The following is a 17,763-nucleotide window of genomic DNA, read 5'->3' on the forward strand; positions in this document are numbered from 1 at the left end:
TTCATGGTGTACCTGTATCTATCACATCAGATCGTGACACCAGATTCACATCGCGTTTCTGGAAAAGTTTACAAGAAGCAATGGGCACTCAGCTAAATTTCAGCACAGCGTACCACCCTCAGACTGACGGGCAGTCAGAAAGAACGATTCAGATCCTAGAAGATATGCTGCGAACGATTGTCACAGACAAAGGTGGAAGTTGGGAGGATTTGTTACCTCTTGTAGAATTTGCTTATAACAACAGTTATCAAGCAACAATTGGAATGGCTCCATATGAGGCTTTGTATGGCCGAAAATGTCGATCACCACTTTACTGGGATGAAGTGGGCGAGAGAAAGTTGTTAGGTCCTGAACTGGTCCAACAGATGGTTGAGAAGGTCGATCACATCAAGCAAAAAATTAAAGAAGCTCAAGATAGACAAAAGTCTTACGCCGATAAACGCCGATCGGAGTTAGAATTCAATGTTGGGGATCGAGTTTTCCTCAAAGTTTCTCCCTCAAAGGGAGTTATACGTTTCGGAAAGAGGGGCAAGTTACGACCCCGTTTTATAGGACCTTTTGAGATCTTAGATAAGATAGGCCCTGTAGCCTATAGGTTGGCATTGCCGCCCAGTATTGGAGACGTACACAATGTGTTTCATGTCTCTCAGTTAAGAAAGTATGTGTTTGATCCAAAACATGTGATTAAGCATGATGAAGTGGTCCTAGCCCAGGACTTAAGTTATGAAGAAAAACCAGTCCAGATACTTGATCGCAAGGTTCAAGTTTTACGTAACAAGAACATCGTTCTCGTTAAAGTGAAGTGGAACCATCACGGGATGGAAGAGGCCACATGGGAACTTGAAGATTCAATGAAAGACAAGTATCCCCAGCTAGATTATCAAGGTATGTAATTTCGGGGACGAAATTTTTTTAAGGAGGGAGGGATGTAATACCCCGTTTCCCTGAGTTAAATTTAGAATTTATTTTTAAACTTAGATATTAAGTTGATTCACGCCGGATAAAAGAAAATGAATTTATTTTAATTCCAACAAAAATGATTTACAAAAATATTTGTAAATTAGTTATTGAATTTATATGCATTGCATATTTATTTAATTTAGCATTCAAGTATTTTTCACGAAATATTTATTTAGCAAACCTTGAAGTATTTATTACAGTCCCGATATATTATCTATGTTCCTAATAGCCACCCTATATCATGATTATTTTTAGCATACATGTAATTATGCAGACTATTAAATCATCTCATATCTAATCAATTTCTTTTGCTTTAGCCATCCACTTTCATTTGCTTCCACTTTCTTTTGCTTTAGTTGTCCACTCTCTTTTGTTTCCATTTATTTTTGTTTTTATGCAGTCAAATCCCACTTAGCAAATCAGCCAAGTTTTCCACTACACCTAACAAATCAGCCAAATCTTTCACACAAGCCGTGGAGCTTTTCCCTTCTTCAATTCTTTAGAACAACAAGCTCATCATTTTTCTTCTTTCACAAGCAGACACAACCCACACATAACAACTCTAAAATTTTCAGCAGCTCTCAACTCTTTCCTAAGCGTTATGATAACTACACATGTAAGTTTGAGGTTTTGAACTTGGCAATTCTCCATTTCTTTCATGTTTCATCATCTGTTCTTTTAAACATGATATGTATTTCAGTGAATCTCTTCCACTAAAGACAAGAGAAGCAAGACTTGAAATATTAAACCAAGAGAAAAACCAGCAAGCACAGATCATTTCACAAGGTTTCATCTCTCAACCGAGCTAAGACAGAGAAACATTCTCATAAATTCACCCCATCATTTACAGAAATACATACATGATACATATATATATATATATATATATATATATATACATAATGGCAGATCATAAAGTTCATATTTTTTTTAAACGAACTATTGCGATTTCAACCAAAAACAAACTTGGTGTGATGTGTGTGTGCGTGAGTCTTGGGGTGGACGGCGGCGACCAGCTGCTGGTCGTGGCAGCCGGAGTTCAGTGAGGGAGAACGGCGAGGCGGCTTACCGCTGCTGCAGTCGCCGGAAGGTCGAGAGAGAGAGACCGAGGGAGGCAGCGGCGTTCCGTCGTTGCCAAGGAGGAGAGAGAACAGGGGGGTACAGAGGGAGATGAGGTGGGTGGTCCTTCGTTGGTGGCCGAGCCGCGGCGGCGGAGAGAGGCTGGGATGGCAGCCGGCGATGGAGAAGATGTACAGCAACAGCAGCGCCGGCTCTGGGATGGTGGCAGGCGGTCCGACCAACCGCTGCTCTCTGTCTCGGGGCAGCGAGGGCAGGCCACGCTGTCGGCTGAAGAAGGAGAAGGTGATGGTGGTGTCGGGTAGGAACAGGCGGCGTAGCTGCGGCGGCGGGAGTGACAGGAGACGAGGGAGAAGTTCCGGGCGGCGCTCGTCGCCGGGCAAGATGGAGCAGTCGAGGGCAAGATGGAGCAGTTGAGGGAGAGGAGAGTCAAGGGTGGCGGCGTATTCGGCGGTGGCTGCCGTTGTCCGCCGGAGGAGATTCGGGGGAGAGAAGGGGCGGGTTTGGCGTGAAGAGGGAGAGAAGAGAGAGGCAAGAGAGGCGTGTGTGTGTGAGCGGCTGAAGGGGGGGGAAGAAAAGGGGGATAAGTGTGGATTAGGGCTTGGTTAAAGTTTGGGCCGATTTTTAATGGGCTGGGTTTTTGATTTAATTTTCAGTGGGCTTGTGAATTGGGTTGATTTTAATTGAGAGTTGGGCCGATTTTCTTTGCTTGAAATTTCGAATTGGGCTGAGTATTTGGGCCGAGAATTTTATTTATTTTTGTTTCAGCTGGGCTTTTAATTATTAAATCTGTTGGGCCTTTACTAATTTATTTAATTGGGCTGTGCAGTTTCTTTATTTTAAAATGGACTACACAATTTAATTAATTAGACTTATTAAGTTTGATTAATTATTTTAAATTTTTATAATAATATTAAATTATTATTATGTGCATATTTTAAGTAATTACTTATTATATGCTAAGCATGACATGATTTGCATTATATTTTGCAATAAGAATATTTATGATTTAATTGGTTTTATTATAATTCCAATTATTAAAGAAAGATGAGTAAGAATATTGTTGGTGTTCTTAACTCAAGAGAAATGTTTTCAATTATTTATTCATTAAATTTTGAAAACCCGGCTAAGTGAATCATAGAATATTAAGCACTACACCATGACTTAAGATTAGAATTCAAGGAGACCTATTGAGAATAGATTTCTTGTAGGCTTTGAGCATCAGGAGGATTAGCACTGCTATTCCGATTCAGAAATAAAGTTAAACGACAGGCTTTGCCTAGACAGGTGGGCTTATTTTTCAAATGTATGATTTAGCTATTGAACTTAAATATTCGTGTAATATAAACTGTTTATCCAATAAAATATTTTTGTGCACTCTATCATGTTTAATGCTCGTACAGTTAATCAATTGAGGTTCTCTTATGACCTAACACGTTGTTTGAGAATTGTGTACACTTGTTAGCTGACTCGGTGGGTTGATCTCCATCGGGCACTAACCAGAGGCGTTATAAGGGTGCTCGACGGGATGTGTTCCGGAGCATAGTAATGATAGGCCTGTCTGGATTAATTTCCGAGGTTTATTATACTTGGCTGGGTTACGACCTCAGTTCAAGTCAGCGGGAGACAGAGATCCGTCGGTGGCTAGAGGTCCGGGATCATAGCGAGTAACAGAATGGAGTGTGCAAACGCGCGCAAAATAATTAAGTATATATATATATGAAAATGTTTTAACATGCATAGAAGTTATTTCTCTTTAAAACCTTCTATGTCATGTCAGTAAGATTGGATAAACTGTTCTTCAGATTATGAAATGCTTTAAAAGTTGCAGCCCACTAAGTACATTAGTACTTAGCCCAAAATTACTTTCAAATGTTTTCAGGTTAATGGCTGGTGATGACGGGGCAGAGCTGAGGCTAGAGTTCAACTCCTTATTTTAATTTCCGCTGCAGAACTAGCCAGTATCTGTCTTTTGTTCCTTAACTTAAGACCTATTATGTTGTGATTCTAAAAACAATATCTTTTGTTGAACCTAGACTATTAACTCTCAAATATTTTGATAAGTGATTGTTGGTTATTTGAAGCATGACACTAAACTTGTGATCCTGAAGTTGTTATATTTGTTGATTGATTTGTATCACTTGAATACCTGTCTTTCTTCATCCAAATGGGCTAAGCCCGTTCGTTATCCCTTTTATTCGGATTTTCACAAGGATTTTCCCTTGTTCATTTAGATGATTAGTTGTAATACCCGGGCTTTTGATGACGTGTTTAATTGATTGAATTTGAGTAATTAGGGTTTAGATCCCTTGTTTGATTTACTTTGTAAAGAGATGAAGAGTTATATGAAGTTTTGTTGTTATATTTTAAAAATGTTGAGATGTTCTTTTGATGATGTGAGAATGATGTGGGATTTTATATCCGTATTTGAGTTTGAGTATTCAAATAATTCTAGATAATTATTTGAATGAGAACGGTGAACTCGGAAGTGAAATCTGAGTCCGTTAAGACGTTTTTGAAATTTTTGACTTTTTGACGATGAATAGTAAAATACGGCTATTTCGTCTTTTTGTCGACTTTCAAAATCTTACGTGCACGTCGTCGAGAAATATTCTTAGTTTTTCGATACGAGTCCAATAATGAAAGTTTTTATTTTTGGACGACGAGTGAATAGTAAACTGGGATTTCTCGATAAACGAACCGAGCTCGTTTATCAGAATTTCGAGAACGAGCTTGCGTTTTCTATATTTATATGGAATTACGAGTGTAATGAAAGTGAGTAGAGGTTGAGAGGGCGAGTAACGAAGAGTATGGGTTGTTAGTCGTTAAAACGAGACGAGACGAGACGAGACGAGACGAGATATTTAACGACTAAATATCTAACCCTACCCCACCAAAACCACCCCCAACCGCCCAAGTTCAGTCAAACACTCTTAACTCACGTTGATTTTCAGCCCACACACAACTCACACACACTAACACCTAAAACACACACACCATTCACGCATATACCATTTTTTAGCTTGAGCTCAAGCTTTTGAGCTCCGATTTGAGCACCGAGATGAACGCCGATCATCTTTTCGATCACGTATCTAAGTAGGTAAGATCTCTACCTACGTTTTGATGGTTTTCTTTTCGATTTTCGTCGACGTCGAAAAACGTCGATTCTCGACTTTATTTTGAAACGACGTCGGATCGTCGTGAAATTTCAGTATGTTGTTCTTGGGTAGATGTTGAGCATGTTTAATGAAGGGAGTAAGAACGGAACGAACCGTAGCTATGAAACCCATGAGGGCAGCCCCGTTTTTCACATATTAGCTTGTCTTTCGATTTTTGTTTGATCGTTTTGACTTGATATTTGTGCTTAGGGGTATGCTAGAATCGATATATATTAAATTCGTATTTTTCCAAGCACGAAAATTGTATAAATTTTTAGAGTATGATTATTTAAATTCGTGAAGTTAGAGACGTTGCATAATGAATATTATTGCGTATATGTGTTCTACGATATCACATGAGCATGCTAATTGATTTACAATTTATGGATGATAATTGTTGAACGAAATTAAAACTGGAATTCTGTCAAAATTTTACAGCAGTTTCAAGCTTATGTTTCGATGAGTTTTCATTGCTTGATGGCTCTGAAATTTTAGTATGTTTATCTATGATATGTGTATTTCGTTGCTGCAAAATTTCATGTCTTTTGGATGATGTTTGCTATTTTAAAGATATTTTGAAAAATCCTTGACAGAATCTGTCAACTATTGGTAGACTTCACAAAAACGTTTATATCTATTAATCCATGAAGGATTTTGCATCACCGTTTTTTTTAAACGAAACTAGACTTCAATACTTTTCTAAAAACATAAGATTTCAATTTTTATGACCTCTGAAACAGAGCAGTTTATTATTTCAAAAATGCCCTGTTCTGCTGTCATATTTGTCCAACAGTAAAAGTGTATGAGTTTCATTGTTTATTTGGCAGATCATATGAACGTTTTCTCTTGTGAAATTTTAACCAAATCTTCAAGGATACCTTTAGTTTTGGATGATTAAATTTGATGGAATTTTATTAAGGTTTGCCTTGGTTTCTAATGGCCTAAACAAAATTGGCAGAAACTGTCAATCTTTGACAGCCTGCACTAAAAGAGCAATATCTCCAAAAACCTTTAACCTTTTTGGTTAACTACCATTTTTAGAGTGAACTACACTTCATGAAGTTTTTGAGATCAATTGGTATGAGAGTTTATGATGATTGAGTTGGTTGTTATGAATTTTTAAAGATGACACAAAAACAGCAAAACTTTCTAGAAAACAACTTGATTATATTTGTTTTGATGGATGATACGATATGACTAAATGGTGTGAGTTGTGAGAGTTATGATTAACGCACATAAATGTTGGTATCTGACACTCGAACAATTGGTGTCGAGTATAAATGATAGTTTACTGATAAAGAGTTTTGATGATTTTGAATTGTTTGGTTTGCATTGAAAAGATGTCAAGATGTTAAGTTTTGAGTCGAGAGACGAGTTCACGTAGTGAGATTCACGCGTTGAAATCTCGTGGCTGACATTATATATGAATAGGTCATGCCGAAATTTTTAGTGAAATTAGAATTTGAGCATAGTCAATTCTTGTTGACCCGTGACTCAAATACATGCCTAATGGAAAGTTTAACTTTCTAATCGGTTAATTAGACGAGATGAGAGCGAATAGATCTGCTAAGAAAGTGGACTTTTCGATGTGTTAAATATTTCTTTTAATTGAAGCGCTGCTAATTATAACATAAGGATGTTATAATTAATGAGTAATGACGAGAGATAATAATTGTTATATTGATTAACAATCAAGAGAGATGAACATTAGAGATACTAATGTTTCATAAAAGAGATTAGATTATTAATCGAGGTTTCTTTTATAACTTCTCACCAATTCTTCATAACGATGAAGGTCCTTTTGGGAAGTAACGACTTGAGGGAGAGAGTGACGTTACTCATTGATACAGAGACACAACGAGGTGGGCATTACTTTTACTATACGTATATAGAGATCCCCTGCGTGTCGTAGGCCTCTTATACGAATGAATGCATGAGATGATTTAACTGTAAATTTCAGTTTTATATATCTATCAAACGAGTTTAATGCTACCTTTGAGCAAGTTATTTCATGACAAAATCTTTGAGTTAAAGTTATTTCAAGTATTGTCTTGCCATAAAATGTTTAAATTTTAGTATGATATCTATCTGCTTTGGCTTTGCCAATGATGCAATCGAATTCGGGTCCTGAGCAGTTGATAGCTATCCTGCCAGGACTAGTGTACACCAGTGACCGTGAGTCATCTAGCGGGTTGGCCGGTCAAGTGACCGTGAGAGGTGGCCACCTCTCCGGCACACAGTTTCAGATATGATAGATTACAAAAGAACTTAGTCTGATCAGACGAACTTTAAGAATCACAAATGAACTTAGTAAGCTTGGGCCTTTTTAGCGAAAAACTCCCTTGCTGTACTGATTATGATGGCATGACAATTTATAGTTTTGAAGCATGTATTTTTATACCTAGGCATACGTGCCCACTGAGTGCTTTTGTACTCAGCCCTGCATATGTTTTCTAAATGTGCAGGTTGAGCTGATGTGATGATGGTGCTGCAATGAGCGGAGTCTCCAGGGTTGTTAATAAATAGTTAACCTGTCTAGAATATGTCTTCATACATATGTCTAGCTACTTTCCGCTGCAAGATGTTGTTGATGTTATAGTATGTTATGTCATACTTTGAGTTTTAAGAGAATGGTTTCATATGATGTATAACTTGATTAATGATATTAATTAAGTTTTATGCTGTCTTTCATATACTGTTTTCAATTGAGTATTAATGAATAAAAATGACGAGTTTTATTAAGATGAGTAAGTTTTACGGCTATAAATGATGCCCCTTTTCTTCCCCTTCTTCTTTAACCCCATCCCTAGTTGTGGATCACTCGGCCTAACTATCCCTAGTTAGGGCGGGCTGTGACAGAGTGGTATCAGAGCGAAGGAAAGCTCTGAATTAGAAGTCTTGAGTTTAGTCTAGAATGAGTCACTAGACTAATAGTTATTAACAACCGTGAGCTCGGCGCACCATCACACCAGGCTCAACGAGGTATGTAAAATTTCAAAGTTTATTTGACGTTAAATTTTGAAGAGCATGATGTTGAGGTTATATGATGAGTTATGATCTTACACTTTAAAGGTGCATAGTTTGAGTTTGAGGATGACAACATGATTAATAATGAGTTATTATGTTGTAAGAGCATATGTTGATGTTACATGATGAATCATGAGAGCGTTTATACCATATGATGTTATATGATTGAGGATGCATAATTATGAGTTATGATGTGATGTATTTGAGATGTTTTGTGATGAGAATTGTTTGAGCAGTTGTGATAAGTCACGATGATTTAGATGAAGGAATCTAATGTCATTGTTAAGAGAGATTTTTTTTACTAAGTAGAAGGATGAAATGAGAACTTAGAGCTAAAGCTTGAGAGAATTAGCAATCGCTTTAAGTACTTGTTGGTTTGAGTTATGAGTTTGAGTTATGAGCTTGAGTATAATAACATGATTAATGATGAGTTATTAGCATGCAGCAATGAGATATTGTACGATATGTTGAGTTGTTTTGTGACGCGAGTTTTGCTCACGCAACCTTAATGGTACTTGAGGAGGTATCATGAGCCATAGTCTTTGGAGATGGCTTTGAGAGAGAATTGTTGAGTTGTCTTACTGAGTCACGATGATTTAGATTAAGGGATCTAATATCATTGTTTAGAGAGGTTACCTACTATGTAAAGATGGGACGAGATGAGAATTTAGATGTTTTGAGCTTGAGTTTTAAGATAACAGTACTACCTAGTAGGAGTTTTGCTAAGTTATGTTTTGTTTATTTCTGTTGCTGGAGCCAAGTAGAGTTAGTTCCTAGAGTCACCTTTAAGTTCTCCTTATAGGTTGGCCAGGACTGTTGGCACTGCACGAAAGTGGACTGTTGTGAGATCGAACTCAGGAAAGATCGGATACGAGGACGAGGCGTACAGTATGTGGTACAGAGATACCCTAGCAGATTTTCAAACACATGTTCATAGACTATGAAAGGATGAAAGCCTTATGGTTGTTACTAGACTGGATGGCATCGTGCACCTAGTCCCCGTGCTACCAATCGAGTGGTAGGATTGAGCAAGGAAGAAAGCCACTCAATATGATAGGACATGTCGTCTTGAGCATTGGACCCACAGGAGATGGGATTTGTTACAGATACCCAGATTTTCTATGCGGATCTACTGACCGGATGCTTGTTTTCTACCAGGGACTCTAGAAGAGTGTAGTAGATATCGAGTCGATCCTTAAGTATCAGTTACCAAAGATGATAAAATGATAAACGATAATGAGGATGAGAAGTAGCCGAGGAGGGCTAGAGTTGATGAGGATGAGAAGAGAAGTCGATGTAGGCTAGAGCTAAGGATGATCTTGAGAGTATGCGCGGTACACCCTCGTTTTTGATTAGTTGCAATTACATTGCGATGTATATAACTTACTTAGGAGATACTGGTACTTGAGATTTTGACATGATGATAGATAAGCATGCGAATTTAGTACCCTACTGATGTTAAATAGATGGATGTTCCTAGTGTGCTAAAGTAGCAACTAGATGAGTTAACTGGTAGCAATTACCGTAGGAGGTCCAGACCGAGACATAGTACTATTAATGGTGTCGATTTAGAAGGGACATTACGATAGATACTATGGTTTTTGTAGGGTTTAAATAACCCCTTTATGTAAGTCCTCTAAAAAGAGGCATTCTACCTGATGGATATATTAGGTTGACCAGAGTGGTCTTTTTGTTAGCATTTCGTGAGTGCTTATTGCCTTATAGATGAATGTTAAGGTGACCGTGAGGGTTTCCTTAAAGTTGAGTTAGTAAATTGAACTTGAGTTTCGAGGATGCTTAGAGCGTTGGTCGAGTTGAGTTTCCTTTTGTGATTTCAAAAAAATGCCTCAAAGATGTCATCAAGAGTGTGATGTGAAGGATAGGCGGGATAATACTCCGCCACCACCACCGCAACATGAGAGGAGAGTTGAAAAATATTGAACTTTCGAAACAAGAGTCTAGAACATAGGACCCTGAGTTTAAGCTTTTAGCTTGCTGGTGTGAACTTAAATTTTGTTATGTATAGTATGTTGAGGGTTTAGAAGACACAGAATTTCCAAGTTCGGGATAGTATATCCCGTGTGACTGGGGAGTGATTATGTTGGACCTGGCCAGTCCGCATGATCCAAATCTCAGTAGACGTGTTTTGGGTTTATAAACCCATGTGTTTCAACTTTCGGTTGAAAAGCCAGATGGGTTCTTACTCTAGGTCATTTTTGTTCGACCTGGTAGTTACTTCATTCTACCATCTGGTCATTCATTTGAGTCTCTTGAACAATTTGTTTTGATGTCATTCTAGGGTTGAACCCTTACAACTTTTGAGTTATCCTAGTAGATTCTTTTGATGTATAAGACTAGTGAGAGGCACGTCAGAGGACTTTAACACCCGAGCAACTGGTAAACTACACCTGAGAACAATTCAAGGCTACTCTTGAGAAATATGTACCAAGGAGTACAGTAAGCAGCAAGAGGCTGACTATCGAAGTTTGATGCAAGGAAAGAAATCGGTTGTAGAGTATAACCGAGAATTCTGTGAGCTATCACGATTTGCTCATCAGAAGATGGATACTGATGATGAGATGTCTGAGTTTTATGTGCCGGTTTAAGGCAGGACTTTAAGGTAGTATTGGGCAAGTTATTGGATGCATCAGTTAGAATCCTGTTTAATACAGGAGCCTCACATTCTTTAAGTGTTTGAAGCATGTTACCTTCAAACTCGAACCAAAACGAGCTAGTCCCAAGTTGAGAGTAATCACTCCTGTAGGAAGAGCTACTACAGTTTCTCACATGATTTCTAAATTAGAGTTTGAGTTAGGATCACTAAAGATGAAAACAAGAACCTTGCACTTAATGCCTATGTGGAACGTAGACATTATTCTAAGGATGGACTGGTTAGCAGAGAACTTTGCCCCGATTGATTGTAAGAAGAGACAGATAACTTTCCAACCACCTGGGAAGGAACAGACATGTTTTCACGACATTGATAGAAAGAAGAGAATTCCAATCATTTCGGCACTTCAGGCGTCGAAATTGGTAAAGAAGAAAGGAGCACAAGCTTACCTAGTTTACTTGAATGATGAAGGAGAATCAAGTAAAAACTTTGAGGATGTAGTAGTGGTAAGGGAATATAGAGATGTATTTCCCGAGGTCTTACCAGGATTGCCACCAACAAGATAGTTGGAGTTCACTATCGACCTAGAACCTGGATCAGCACTAGTGTCGAAGGCACCCTATAGAATGGCGCCTAAGGAGCTACAAGAGCTGAAGATTCAGCTACAAGAATTGCTCGAGTTAGGTTTTATTAGACGTAGTGTATCCCCGTGGGGAGCACCAGTCTTTTTGTCAAAAAGAAGGATGACACGTTGAGAATGTGCATAGATTATCGAGAGCTGAATAAATTGACACTCAAGAACAAATATCCTTTGCCGAGGATAGATGACTTGTTTGATCAATTACGAGGAGCGAGTTTTTCTTGAAAGTTGACTTGAGATCATAATACCACTAGTTCAAATTTTGACAGGAGGATACACCTAAGACAGCTTTTCAAATGAGGTATGAGCACTATGAGTTCATAGTTATGCCATTCGGTTTGACGAAGGCACCAGTAGTTTTCATGGATCACATGAATCGAGTGTTCCATCAATAACTGGATAAATTTATCCTAGTTTTCATAGATGATATTCTCATCTATTCGAAGAATGAGCAGGAGCGCCAAAACATTTTAGAACGATGTTGGAAACGCTAAGAGTTGAGAAGCTTTTTGCCAAATTCACCAAGTGCGAGTTTTGGTTGAACGAAGTAACTTTTCTAGGACATATTGTATCATCCGAAAGAATTAAAGTTGACCCCGTCAAGGTACAAGTTGTACATGAGTGGAGATCACCAACTACGCCTAACGAGATTCGCAACTTTTTAGGTTTAGCAGGATACTATCAGAGGTTTATTAAAGGATTTTCCATGATAGCAAGACCGAGAAAAGAAGTTAAGTACAATTGGAAAGAGGAGTGTAAAGAGAGTTTTTAAGAGCTTAAAGGAAATTGACTACAGCACCAGTGCTGCTAGTCCCGGAAATGGATAAAGAGTATACCATCTACACAGATGCGTCAAAGAATGGGCTAGGATGTGTTTTGATGCAAGAAGGAAGAGTTATAGTCTATGCATCACGACAACTTAGATCCCACGAGATAAATTATCCAATGCATGATTTAGAGCTTGCAGCCGTTGTGCATGCCCAAAAAAAAAAAAAAAAAAAAAAAAAAAAAAAAATTGGAGACATCATCTCTACGGAGTTAGATGTGAGATTTTCACGGACCACAAAACTTTGAAATACTTTTTCAAGCATAAGGATATTAACATGAGGCAAATGAGATGGCTCGAATTAGTAAAGGATGTTAACTGCGACATTAACTATCACCCTGGCAAGGCCAATGTAGTAGCCGATGCATTGAGCCGAAAGGTCTCGTCAAAGTTAGGATGTATTCTCACGAGAGAGGATGAGCTTATAAAGGACTTTGACAAGATGAGGATAGAGATGATAAAACCACCAGGGACGATAGCAAGTATTGTTGCGACGATGCCTAGTTTGAGGAAAATGGTGATTCAAGCACAAGGAAAGATGAGACAATGAACAAGTTACGAGAAAGGATAAGAGCAGGAGATCTCAAGAGTTAAAAAAAAAAAAAAAAAAAAAAAAAAAAAAAAAATCAGACAATGCTATCTTATTTGAGGGGAGAAGATGCATTCCCCGCGATGATGAACTTAAGAATACGATCATGAGTGAGACTCATAACACGCCTTACACCGCCCACCCAGGAGGCACAAAGATGTATCAGGTTGTAAAAAAATAGATTTTTGTGGCACGGAATGAAATGAGACATAGCTTCGTTTGTAGAGCGATGCTTAGCTTGTCAGCAAGTGAAAGCATTACACCAACGACCCTATGGGAAGTTAAAACCGTTGGAGATTCCCGAGTGGAAATGGGATCACATAGCGATGGATTTTGTGACAGCTTTACCCAAAAGTCAAAGAGGAAATACAGCAATTTGGGTGATTGTAGATCGACTAACAAAATCTGCACATTTCATACCGATCCTAATCGCGTATGGACCAGATAAGTTATCACAATTGTACGTTCGTGAGATTATAAGATTGCATTGAGTACCGGTGTAGATCACCTCAGAAAAAAAAAAAAAAAAAATTTACATCACGTTTTTGGATGAGTTACAGAAAGAGTTGGGTACAAGGATGAATGTTATCATAGCAGGCGATAGAAGATATTATAGGAACTATTATCCTTGATAGAGGAGTAAATCGGGAGAATATGTTGCCACTAATTGAGTTTACCTATAAGATGTGAGACAAAGTTTCGAGATAAGAGACAAAGTTTTCTTGAAGGTTTCACCCTCAAAGGGGATGAATAGATTTGGAGTTAAAGGACAGCTTAGACCCAGAGTTATAAGTCCTTACGAGATATTGCAAAAGATAGGTCCAATAGCGTATAGGTTGGCTTTGCCACCTAGCTTTTATTCGGATTTTCACAAGGATTTTCCCTTGTTCATTTAGATGATTAGTTGTAATACCCGGGCTTTTGATGACGTGTTTAATTGATTGAATTTGAGTAATTAGGGTTTAGATCCCTTGTTTGATTTACTTTGTAAAGAGATGAAGAGTTATATGAAGTTTTGTTGTTATATTTTAAAAATGTTGAGATGTTCTTTTGATGATGTGAGAATGATGTGGGATTTTATATCCGTATTTGAGTTTGAGTATTCAAATAATTCTAGATAATTATTTGAATGAGAACGGTGAACTCGGAAGTGAAATCTGAGTCCGTTAAGACGTTTTTGAAATTTTTGACTTTTTGACGATGAATAGTAAAATACGGCTATTTCGTCTTTTTGTCGACTTTCAAAATCTTACGTGCACGTCGTCGAGAAATATTCTTAGTTTTTCGATACGAGTCCAATAATGAAAGTTTTTATTTTTGGACGACGAGTGAATAGTAAACTGGGATTTCTCGATAAACGAACCGAGCTCGTTTATCAGAATTTCGAGAACGAGCTTGCGTTTTCTATATTTATATGGAATTACGAGTGTAATGAAAGTGAGTAGAGGTTGAGAGGACGAGTAACGAAGAGTATGGGTTGTTAGTCGTTAAAACGAGACGAGACGAGACGAGACGAGACGAGATATTTAACGACTAAATATCTAACCCTACCCCACCAAAACCACCCCCAACCGCCCAAGTTCAGTCAAACACTCTTAACTCACGTTGATTTTCAGCCCACACACAACTCACACACACTAACACCTAAAACACACACACCATTCACGCATATACCATTTTTTAGCTTGAGCTCAAGCTTTTGAGCTCCGATTTGAGCACCGAGATGAACGCCGATCATATTTTCGATCACGTATCTAAGTAGGTAAGATCTCTACCTACGTTTTGATGGTTTTCTTTTCGATTTTCGTCGACGTCGAAAAACGTCGATTCTCGACTTTATTTTGAAACGACGTCGGATCGTCGTGAAATTTCAGTATGTTGTTCTTGGGTAGATGTTGAGCATGTTTAATGAAGGGAGTAAGAACGGAACGAACCGTAGCTATGAAACCCATGAGGGCAGCCCCGTTTTTCACATATTAGCTTGTCTTTCGATTTTTGTTTGATCGTTTTGACTTGATATTTGTGCTTAGGGGTATGCTAGAATCGATATATATTAAATTCGTATTTTTCCAAGCACGAAAATTGTATAAATTTTTAGAGTATGATTATTTAAATTCGTGAAGTTAGAGACGTTGCATAATGAATATTATTGCGTATATGTGTTCTACGATATCACATGAGCATGCTAATTGATTTACAATTTATGGATGATAATTGTTGAACGAAATTAAAACTGGAATTCTGTCAAAATTTTACAGCAGTTTCAAGCTTATGTTTCGATGAGTTTTCATTGCTTGATGGCTCTGAAATTTTAGTATGTTTATCTATGATATGTGTATTTCGTTGCTGCAAAATTTCATATCTTTTGGATGATGTTTGCTATTTTAAAGATATTTTGAAAAATCCTTGACAGAATCTGTCAACTATTGGTAGACTTCACAAAAACGTTTATATCTATTAATCCATGAAGGATTTTGCATCACCGTTTTTTTTAAACGAAACTAGACTTCAATACTTTTCTAAAAACATAAGATTTCAATTTTTATGACCTCTGAAACAGAGCAGTTTATTATTTCAAAAATGCCCTGTTCTGCTGTCATATTTGTCCAACAGTAAAAGTGTATGAGTTTCATTGTTTATTTGGCAGATCATATGAACGTTTTCTCTTGTGAAATTTTAACCAAATCTTCAAGGATACCTTTAGTTTTGGATGATTAAATTTGATGGAATTTTATTAAGGTTTGCCTTGGTTTCTAATGGCCTAAACAAAATTGGCAGAAACTGTCAATCTTTGACAGCCTGCACTAAAAGAGCAATATCTCCAAAAACCTTTAACCTTTTTGGTTAACTACCATTTTTAGAGTGAACTACACTTCATGAAGTTTTTGAGATCAATTGGTATGAGAGTTTATGATGATTGAGTTGGTTGTTATGAATTTTTAAAGATGACACAAAAACAGCAAAACTTTCTAGAAAACAACTTGATTATATTTGTTTTGATGGATGATACGATATGACTAAATGGTGTGAGTTGTGAGAGTTATGATTAACGCACATAAATGTTGGTATCTGACACTCGAACAATTGGTGTCGAGTATAAATGATAGTTTACTGATAAAGAGTTTTGATGATTTTGAATTGTTTGGTTTGCATTGAAAAGATGTCAAGATGTTAAGTTTTGAGTCGAGAGACGAGTTCACGTAGTGAGATTCACGCGTTGAAATCTCGTGGCTGACATTATATATGAATAGGTCATGCCGAAATTTTTAGTGAAATTAGAATTTGAGCATAGTCAATTCTTGTTGACCCGTGACTCAAATACATGCCTAATGGAAAGTTTAACTTTCTAATCGGTTAATTAGACGAGATGAGAGCGAATAGATCTGCTAAGAAAGTGGACTTTTCGATGTGTTAAATATTTCTTTTAATTGAAGCGCTGCTAATTATAACATAAGGATGTTATAATTAATGAGTAATGACGAGAGATAATAATTGTTATATTGATTAACAATCAAGAGAGATGAACATTAGAGATACTAATGTTTCATAAAAGAGATTAGATTATTAATCGAGGTTTCTTTTATAACTTCTCACCAATTCTTCATAACGATGAAGGTCCTTTTGGGAAGTAACGACTTGAGGGAGAGAGTGACGTTACTCATTGATACAGAGACACAACGAGGTGGGCATTACTTTTACTATACGTATATAGAGATCCCCTGCGTGTCGTAGGCCTCTTATACGAATGAATGCATGAGATGATTTAACTGTAAATTTCAGTTTTATATATCTATCAAACGAGTTTAATGCTACCTTTGAGCAAGTTATTTCATGACAAAATCTTTGAGTTAAAGTTATTTCAAGTATTGTCTTGCCATAAAATGTTTAAATTTTAGTATGATATCTATCTGCTTTGGCTTTGCCAATGATGCAATCGAATTCGGGTCCTGAGCAGTTGATAGCTATCCTGCCAGGACTAGTGTACACCAGTGACCGTGAGTCATCTAGCGGGTTGGCCGGTCAAGTGACCGTGAGAGGTGGCCACCTCTCCGACACACAGTTTCAGATATGATAGATTACAAAAGAACTTAGTCTGATCAGACGAACTTTAAGAATCACAAATGAACTTAGTAAGCTTGGGCCTTTTTAGCGAAAAACTCCCTTGCTGTACTGATTATGATGGCATGACAATTTATAGTTTTGAAGCATGTATTTTTATACCTAGGCATACGTGCCCACTGAGTGCTTTTGTACTCAGCCCTGCATATGTTTTCTAAATGTGCAGGTTGAGCTGATGTGATGATGGTGCTGCAATGAGCGGAGTCTCCAGGGTTGTTAATAAATAGTTAACTTGTCTAGAATATGTCTTCATACATATGTCTAGCTACTTTCCGCTGCAAGATGTTGTTGATGTTATAGTATGTTATGTCATACTTTGAGTTTTAAGAGAATGGTTTCATATGATGTATAACTTGATTAATGATATTAATTAAGTTTTATGCTGTCTTTCATAGACTGTTTTCAATTGAGTATTAATGAATAAAAATGACGAGTTTTATTAAGATGAGTAAGTTTTACGGCTATAAATGATGCCCCTTTTCTTCCCCTTCTTCTTTAACCCCATCCCTAGTTGTGGATCACTCGGCCTAACTATCCCTAGTTAGGGCGGGCTGTGACATTAGTTGTACCTCAGTTATAGTTATTCCTTCAAGAATTGGGGTGTGACATAATAGCACCTCTGTCCAAACTCTTGAACCACTCATTCGCTCTGTCCCTGAGAGAGAATTCAAACATCTTCATTCTGATGGCATCTGGTGGCACTCCATTCTACTTAATAGTGTCGCAGATATCTAGAAACTGAGTAATGTGAGCATG

General features: G+C 37.5%; 2 long non-coding RNA genes across 3 annotated transcripts; both read left to right on the forward strand.

Annotated features, from left to right (window-relative positions):
- The first annotated feature begins 3,034 nt into the window (after positions 1-3,034).
- Positions 3,035-4,095, forward strand: LOC130996856 (uncharacterized). Its single transcript, XR_009092848.1, has 2 exons — positions 3,035-3,324; positions 3,920-4,095. It is a non-coding gene; the product is annotated as an uncharacterized LOC130996856 (long non-coding RNA).
- Positions 4,096-4,968: 873 nt separating this feature from the next.
- Positions 4,969-17,393, forward strand: LOC130996857 (uncharacterized). Of its 2 annotated transcripts, XR_009092849.1 has the most exons (4): positions 4,969-5,137; positions 6,991-7,057; positions 16,504-16,570; positions 17,174-17,393. It is a non-coding gene; the product is annotated as an uncharacterized LOC130996857 (long non-coding RNA). The 2 variants fall into 2 exon arrangements; XR_009092850.1 differs by lacking the exons at positions 16,504-16,570; positions 17,174-17,393 and adding an exon at positions 7,661-7,872.
- Positions 17,394-17,763: the final 370 nt, after the last annotated feature.

This window comes from Salvia miltiorrhiza, chromosome 8 (assembly GCF_028751815.1).
Source record: "Salvia miltiorrhiza cultivar Shanhuang (shh) chromosome 8, IMPLAD_Smil_shh, whole genome shotgun sequence".
Classification (NCBI taxonomy): domain Eukaryota; kingdom Viridiplantae; phylum Streptophyta; class Magnoliopsida; order Lamiales; family Lamiaceae; genus Salvia; species Salvia miltiorrhiza.